Raw genomic sequence first — 9410 nt, forward strand, 5'->3', positions numbered from 1 at the left:
GGAGAGGGGGAAAATGTTGTTTATTTGCTAATATATGTAGACGATTTGTTAATCTGTAGTAAAAACAAAAAAAGGATACAAAATGTAAAGAAGCTATTACCTGATAAATTTAAAATGAAAGATTTAAGTGAAGTAAAAGAATATTTTGGAATAAATATAGAGTATGATTATATAAAAAATGAAATGAAACTAAGCCAAACGAAATACATTGAATCATTAGCGAACAAATATAAATTACAAAACAGCAAATTGTACTGTACACCAACGGAAACAAATTTAAAAATTGAAAACGCTGAGATAAATAGAAATGACATTGGATACAAGAATTTAATTGGCGCATTGCTGTATATTAGTACAAATACCAGACCCAATATAAGTTATAGTGTGAATTATCTTAAGTAGATTTCAAGATTGTTGTAGCGAGACACATTTTAAATATGCTTTGCGAATATTGAAATATTTGTACCGAAATATTGAAATATTTAATATTAAAGATTTAAGGTTACATTAGAAAAGGAATGAAAAGTGTGAAACGATAGATTGTTATGTGGACGCTGATTGGGCAGGAGATCATTTAGATAGAAAATCTACTTCTGGATATGTAATTAAATTGTATGGAAATGTAATCGGTTGGAAATCTAAAAAACAAAGGTGTGTGACAAAAGCCTGGACGTATGCAGAGTATGTAGCTCTATCGGAAGCGGTGAGTGAATTAATGTCTATTAGAGAAATTATGAAGGTCTTCAATGTAAATCTAGACAATAACCCTGTAAAAATTTATGACGATAACTCTGGAGTGATAAGTATAGCAAAGTACGGAAATTTCACAAAAAATTCTAAACACATTGAAGTTCATTACCACTACGTTCACGAATGCTTAAAGGAAAATAAGATAAATATAATTTAAGTAGGTACAGACGAAAATACTACATAGGTTCTCTAAGAGGTTTTTCTATGTGCGATAGTCGAATCAAAGATTTGAATTTTTAGATTTGATCTACAGTGTTTATATTTTCAATAATGTTAGAAATTTGGACTGAAAACTTACCACCATTGATAAAGCATACTGGCGTTGGCTTTCCGTCGAAGTATACAATTTTTTGAACGATTTCTCCCGATGCGAGGGGTGGTTCTTGCTGCAGCAGAAGAGTATTATTATCTAATTTTAATGTTTTATTGGAGAGTTCGAATCGATATTGATTTAAACCGGGTAAGCCTAATATGCCGTCTTCTATGATAGGGAAATTATCATCTACTAAGGAAAATTCTATCTCTTTGTTGAATAAATTTAGTTTAATTTTGGAATTGGATTCGTATTTGGAATGTTCCATGGAGAATTTCTATGTGTCTGGTATTATTGTCCTTCCTGGGTAGCATCCTCGTTTAAGCAAGTTGATTCCTGCTCCCGAGTCAACGAAAAATCGCAATCCTCGTCGTCCTGGTAATTGTAGTCGTATTGTGGATAATCTTCCTGAGGTAGCATTGTTAATTCTGATTGTTCTTGAATGTGGTTTATTCCTGGAGGGGCTTTTGTTTGAGGCGGTATTCGAAAATTTTGGCATTGATTGGCAAGGTGTCCCAATCGATCGCATTTGAAACATTTCGTTTGTGGCCTTTCGTTTAATGGTCGATTTTCAAGCTTTGTAAAATTATTCATTCTTGGTAGAATGTTTTGTGTGGGTGGAGTTTTGTTATTCATGTTACTTGTAATCGTGAAGCGGTTACCTACTGGACGAGACGTCTGGTTACGATAAGATGGTGGAGTGGTTGTTTGTCGTGTCATCCGTCTGCGAGCGTTGTCTTCGCGAAAGTATTTTTCCACGTCCATTGCCTTTTTTTCTGCATCGATGATGTTTGGGGGGGGGGATTAGCCAATAGCACGTGTCCTATTTCTGAACGAAGGCCTCTTACATAGTCAATCACAGAAACCATGTATAGTCGATCGTTCATCGCTCATCGAGTTAGTTCGTCTTTATATTCATTGGTAATGCTGTATTGAAGTTTGTTGAAAACACGTCGAAATCTAATGTTATAATTTTGCACGCTTTCGGTTATTCCTTGCTTTATCACTCTTAACTGATCTTGGTGTTCTCTTACTGATGCTTGAGTAGCTACGTTACGTCTTAATCCTTCGTACAGAGTTTCGAATTCGTTAATATGGATATTGCGGATTGTCATTGCGGCTTTTCCTACAATTTTCTCTATTTTGATCATTTTTAATAATAACGTTTGTTCGCTACACATCATTCTCATTTCTTTTATTTCACGAATAAAATCTTCTACACTTATATCGTTTTCTCCGTTTAGTATCGGAGATACTAAACAGCTTTTAGATTTCCAGAGTTTCCAGCTGTTGAATTGGATGGTTGGACATATGTTGGTGGCTTTTGTGGCATAGGTGGAGGTGGATTAGTATCGTGTTTTAATACTGATATATTATCGTCATCGTCAGTCATCATAGAACCGAATTCAGTTGATTTTACGTTTATTTGTGGTAGTTTAACACGAGAGAGGTTTCTACTTAATATTTCCATTTCGTTAGCGCGTTTTCTATTTTCTTCGTTCGCTAATTTTAAAGCATTCTTTATTTCGTTAAATTGTTGTCGAAATTCTTCGTTCTGTCTCTGTATTAAGTCTAAAATTGCTCTGGTAGAGGAATCGAGTGTTCCCGTTTTATTTTGAACTCCACTTGTAGAGGGTAAACTTGTCTCGGCTTTTGTGTCTTTCTTGTTCATATTGTCTCTTCGCTAGAGTTACTAGAGAAACTAACTTTTCGCGTTCTATATTGTTTAAAAGAATTCCGACTTTTCTCACCTTGATACGTAAGTTCGTAGAATGAGGTTCCCTTGCGGTGTTTTCCTCTGTGGCGCGTTCAAATGCGTTTGAGTGTCAAACTCGTTCTGTTGATTTGTTCTATGCTGACAGTGGCCCCGTTAATTTGGTCCACCGTGGTAAATTATTGACAGCAAAGTTCATAACACAAGTAGTTCGAATCCTTCGATCTTCAATAATGTCCGTAGACCGAAATCGTAACTTCGTTTACACTGAAGCGAATGGATCCTGGCAGGATCGCCAAAATGTCACGTAAAAATAATGGGAAAATAATAATAAAAAAATGTTGGGTTCTTGAACCAGAGTTCGAGGTACCTTTATTTTATAATAGGATTACAAGTGTGCGATTTGACCGTTACCGAAAGACTGAAAGACTCGATCAAGACACAGCCCTTCTAGATGTTCGTTTATCTTATGCCTATGTGCCGAATTCATATTCCTTTGTTTTGGGAGTCGGTGTCGTGTGCAAGGCTGTTCAGGTTTCCTGAGTCTGTTGGAGATATTTGTTGACGTTACATGTACGTCAAGACTGTGTAAGTGTCACGAGGCAAAACAATAATATGAGTCGCTCTCGATTTGCATCGTTCTCTAACTCATGCGCCGCTACATACTTATATAGCTATTATTTCTTACAACCTAGCGTATGCAGTTGTGTATGGGGCCTTAAGTTCACTGTTTATAGATACTGCTAGGAATTAATCGAACGAATTCAACGCAGTCGCGTTTACAGAGTTCCGTATTATCGGAAATGCCGAATTCGCGTGGTTTCGCTTTGACGTTCGTCCACGTTGACGATTGTTCAAAGAACAACCGAGAGGCCTCCGCGTCGCAGCTACGAAAGACATCGAAGCCGCGACACCCTTCAGTGACTTCCCTATCTTTTCCTAAAACCAAGGATGACGCAACTCAGGCAATCGTTACAAGCGTTCGAACTTCACATTTTCTTACCATACTATCAACAAAAAATGAAAGCTGGTTTTCAATGAGTCATTATATAATTATATGTCGGAGATGAAAGAACACCGGAGCCTTTGGAATTTTAGATAATCCCGCAACATTCTAACCTAGAGTCTACTATAGCTGTAATTGAACAATTGTAGTTATTCAATCCGATTGTAATTGTTCTAGATTAGTGACGGTGAGCTTTGGCTCGAGGTGACAGTCTGTCGCCCAACGTAGCCGCGGTCAAGGGATAAACGCTTTGCCTAACAAAGGTATGGAGTAATTCTATAGCTCTCCTTAAAAGAAATATTCGTGGCGACACGCGACAGTAAACATTCCAACGGTTTCTGTCCCGTGGCTCGCCACACGCAGACCCTATTCTTCGAGTAAGATGATTGCCAGATGTCGATGCGTCTCCGCAGTACATGTTCGGCTAGCTGGAGGGCCCGTTATAAATCTTAAGGTTTAGTTAACTAAAGTCCTTCAAACAGACAAACAGTCTTTGTCCCAACTACGGGAAGATAGGGGAGACATATTTTTCAACGAGCGGCGTCTCCCGCTAGCAACTTTCCCTCGAGGGCGGCTAACATCTTTTTCTAACCACCGATATGGAGATTGACCAATTAGCAGCAACGTCAATTTCCCTTACTTCCTAAACGAAGGCTTTCCTCGACGAATCCGATGATCTCGTGTCCTTAGACACACCCCATTATAGTTTTCCTCTGTGACATCGTCGGGACGGGACGGGCATTCTTTTACGCGCTCCCGTCGACCAAAGAGTAACGTCTTTACGCTCAGCAATTATTTTTACGAGTCAGACTTAGATTCAGCGAGAACGCCCATCTGTCATCCCGTTGGCCGCGGATTCGTTATTGAACCGGAGACCACTGTCACTAGTGTCGCGGACGTCTCACCGCCGTGGTAGATTGTCAAAACCTGTGTTATTCATACCTGTGTCAATAAATCGTATCTTCGTTACACCGCAACGATGGCTACCTTCAATGAAGACTCCTCAAACACCGACAACCCTATCCCCAATGTCATTCCGACATATATATCCACCGAAAATGCGCTCTTGTAGACAAACGCTCGATTCGCGTCATAGCTTTTAAAGCTTGTCGCATCTCAATCCGTTGGAAAAAATTTTTCCTGTAGCATATTTTATTTTTACGAACCAACAAGGTCTTTGTTTATTTCCTTCTTTTTTTTTGCTCCAATTTCCCCATTGTTTTTTCAAGGATAGTATTTCAGAGCCACTAGTCAAGTTTATTGTAACAATAAACTTACGTTTCGGAAACATTTTGTGCTGTGAAACAGAATACACTAAAGTTTGAAGGTCACATCGATTTTCGAAAGTTTATAAATGGAGGTGTATGACAGTATCACCAGCTGTTGCTGTCCAAGTAACTCCAACATCGAAATACTACAACGATTCCAATCGAAAGCGCTAAGAGCCTTAATAGACGCACCTTGGTATGTTACCAACGAAACCATCCATCGCGACCTCAAGATACCTACAGTCAAAGAGGAAATAGCAAAATATAGCGACAGATATAGCAAAAGAGTCAAGAAACACCGAAACCCCCTAATCACTGGACTACTCGATACGACGGACCAGATTCGCAGGCTGAAGAGGCACTACTCGCTAGACCTAAACGTTAGATTCATTTAATTATCCAAATTAAGCATATGCACTTACTTATAATACTTATAAATTATACCTATCTATAATAAGTATTAACTTATTGTAAATAAACAGCCATGTCACTGCGCCACGCCGGAAAAATTACTGAAAATTCTCAACGCGAGAATTGATTGTAATTTCAACAAATAAATAAAAACAAAAAAAAAGCTGTTGCTGTCCCCAAGCGCCAAAATACGTTCTGACTACTATTTTATGTATCTCACAGAAGTATGTCTTCATTCATCATCTCCCATGCCATCCACCAACGTGTTCTTAACATGTTATCTCCTAGTAAAATATTGATGTTGAGTCAGATATCCAACTGAATAATCTTTTCGGTGTCTACTATAAGACATTTAAAACCAAGGCTCGTACACACGTGTGCTTATACGTCAGATGTAATACTTAACACGAAACCTGCTTATATTAATATTAAATTTATGCATAGTAGGATGTTCGACCTTTGTAAAAATGAAATTATAATACATACAGTTTCACCGTGGAAAAGTGAATCTTTCTAGCATGTCCACGCAAATGCAGCGGAGGGGAGGACTGTGCATGCACCAAACAACTTTACGTTCGTAATTTTTCACACAAATGTACAACTGTAGGGAAAAAATTATCTCTGATTTTTCGGATGTTAGGAATCGACAATATCGCATAACGGAATGCTGTGTTCTACGTATTCTATTTTTGTTACGAAAGTGGTACAAACGAAGTCCACGTAAGAATAGTACAACAAAATCGGTTGAGGTTAGGTTATCGTGCAGATATCGCGGCTTTTGCATTGGAAATCACGCAACTGCCAGTCTCGTCGTTCCTTGTAAACGAAAGAAAGGTATTGTAATCGGTCGGAATTAACATAAAACTCGTCGTTTCATGATAATACTGTGCATTCTGAATATGCTATGATTTGGTTTAAAATAATAAATAGTCCATTCTTGCATACTATTGCTCCAGCTTTACTTGTATTTTCGATATTGGTATAAATAGAAAGACAATTAATGTCGTTCGAGTCTATTTTCGGATCATTTATATTACGTTTAATCCATATAGTTATCATATGAGACATAGTATCGTAAAATTTGGAAGAATAAAACGTTCGTACAGGAAGTACATTTTATAAGAACTCCAACAAATCTGCGTGTGCACCTAAAATACAAACTGATAGTGATAGTGATTGTTCATAAGTTTATATACATTATCTAATGTCAATCGAAGGTATCAATTCTTTTTCTCCATAAGAGTACTTTTTCATTTATATGTGTTCAAAAATACATGTGTTCAACCGTGAAGCATATGTCACCTACAACGAAAAAGAGTTTTCCTATACTTAATATTTCCTTTATATACCTATGAAAGTCTATTCTTCGCGTAGTATGAAATTATGAATAAATCTGGAATATTGTTCAATCTGAAAAGAAAAATAACTTATTGACATCATTCATTGATACGAGATTCAGAATGTTTGTTTTGTCTTGCAGAAAAAGAAGGCAGCCCTCCCTTTCTTTTAATGTGAAATAGAAAGCGAAGATTTGAAAACAGATTTTTTGGAAATTTACTTGCAAATATCGTTTTCAATATCGTGATTTTCTTCCCAATGGTACTGTACTTTCAAATTTTCCAGTATCCCTCTAAAAACAAAAAGTCGAACCTCGTTATTGTTAACGTAGGCATTACAAGGAAGAGAAGTATTAGAAAGCAGCTCCTTTTTGTTATGGATTTCTTTATAATCATGTAAATAAGAAATTCCGGAAATTTTTTCCTAAAGAATTTAATTCTTGTGCTTTGATTGATAATTATTACACTACATACTAACTTTTCGCATACTGTTCGCGTCTAACAATTTCCTAATAATAACTACTTCAAAATAACATATGTTCTTGCACGAATTCAAAAGTACGTATGATACAATTACAATTGATTCTAAAATAATAATTATTTAAAGATATTAAGATACTAATTAAACGTTTCACTATATTTCAAAATCTGGAACAACAAATTTTTATTTATAAAAAATGAAACTGTGTTTATATATTCTTTGTCATGATGCTATTTCTTATTACCATGTCGACATTTTTTAAAATTCATTTTGTTATCTCTACGCAATATGAAAATTCATATACTGCTTAATATTTTTTACATATTATCCATCCACCGCATGATATCTCCTGAAAAATCAAAATATTAATGTTATATTATTACAATGCTTCTTAAATTTCAATTTTTGACAAATTTGAAATCCAATATATTTTGCACAATTATTATTTATCAAAAAATTCCAAGTTAGTAACTTTCTTTTCAAATGGCAAATAACATATACTTTGACTTACCTGTAAGTTTTTGTTCCTAATCATCATTTCCTCTTATAGAACATCATTATTGTTCTTATAATTACTACCAGTGTCATAGATATTGTAGTGGCTACAACTGAATTAATAGAAAATGATAAATAACTGTGTATAACACTAACACATAATTGTGTATAACAATGACAGATAACTTTTACTTACATATCAGTCGATAAGGGATTACTGTGATATCCTGTTGATGTTTCTTAAGGCACTTGATTAGGTGCGATACGGTATCATTCCTTATGGTATACTGTAGATAAGTATTTTAGAAAATAACAAGAATAAATCTAAATTATTCAGAGGTTCCAGTTTCGGCTTAGACATAAATACAGGACCATTTGCAAAGAAGAAAGGGTGCGTTTCTACAGCCTCGTTATAGTAACCATGAATACCAATCTCTGAATTACTGGTTACTAAACATAAATATCCTATAAAATTTAATATATTTCTTTAATTTTTAATACATACATGAGTTAGTAGTTCTAAATTATGAATCATCCTACCTGTGATATTACACTTTTCCTTATAATATCATCACTCGAGTGAACAACATTAAGATCATGTAAACCATGTCATCCTATCTTACTGTGAAGATACTTAGTTATGTTATCTAACATTATAAAAATATCATCAAATTCAAGTCCTTTTATTCACATCACATGGCCACGACGATCTGGTTCTTCGTTATATAATGTTCTAAAATTTGTCGTATATATAGGATGTACAAACCGTGATATCAAGGTATCAGTTCTTCCTTCCCAAGGGACAGTTTCATTAAAATTCTGATAGAATTAAAAATTAATTATTAATATTCTAACAATCATATATGTTAAATACATTATAGTCAACGATATATACCTGAGCGAATGTAGGGGTGATTCCTTGATAATTATAAATGTCATCAGCCCACATCATTGTGCCACTTCTTTGTACTCCAGCCTCTAGATTAACAGCCTAAACAAACATACGAAATTTTATAGAAGCTGTACAAAATATAGTATATATGCGCAATATTGAAGCGTTCAAGGGGATATAAAGGTAATGTACATCACATACACGTGTACTCTCATGCAACAAAATACAATTAGATTTAATAGTATAAGCTCTTTTATTCATCATAATAGATTGGAAATTTAAGTGTCTTACGAGGGTGAGTAAAAAGTTACCCGCTCTGTCGGTGTAGAATTTATTTTAAGCAATTGTCAAAAAAGACATACATCATTTTTTGACATAATCACTCGATTTCTGTATACACTTTGTCCATTTGCCGAAGGACCTTTATATTTTCTCATTAAAAAATGTTTTGGGCTGAGCTGCGAACCACGAATGCATCGTCGTCTTCACCTTTTCATCAGCTTTTTCGGCATCCATCTCGCACAAACTTTTTAAAATCCAAATCTGTCGTGTACTATTGCATAAGCAGAGCCGTGGCTGATTTGCAAATGATTTGCCACATTATCCACTGTCACTCGTCTATTCCATAGAGCATAAGTTCATGAGCACGTTCAATGTTGTCATCGTGGATGTGGACGGGCGTCCAGCTGTTTTTTCATAACACTTGTGCGATCTTCTTTGAACTTTTGTGCCCATTCAAACAC

At 35.6% G+C, this 9410-nt stretch overlaps 1 long non-coding RNA gene across 1 annotated transcript; it reads right to left on the bottom strand.

Moving 5' to 3' along the window:
• Nucleotides 1–7278: 7278 nt before the first annotated feature.
• Nucleotides 7279–9080, bottom strand: LOC126876761 (uncharacterized). Its single transcript, XR_007694504.1, has 6 exons — nucleotides 8979–9080; nucleotides 8671–8766; nucleotides 8316–8594; nucleotides 7972–8240; nucleotides 7792–7888; nucleotides 7279–7629 (listed from the first exon to the last, which is right to left on the bottom strand). It is a non-coding gene; the product is annotated as an uncharacterized LOC126876761 (long non-coding RNA).
• Nucleotides 9081–9410: the final 330 nt, after the last annotated feature.

Source organism: Bombus huntii, unplaced genomic scaffold (assembly GCF_024542735.1).
Source record: "Bombus huntii isolate Logan2020A unplaced genomic scaffold, iyBomHunt1.1 ctg00000092.1, whole genome shotgun sequence".
Classification (NCBI taxonomy): Eukaryota; Metazoa; Arthropoda; class Insecta; order Hymenoptera; family Apidae; genus Bombus; species Bombus huntii.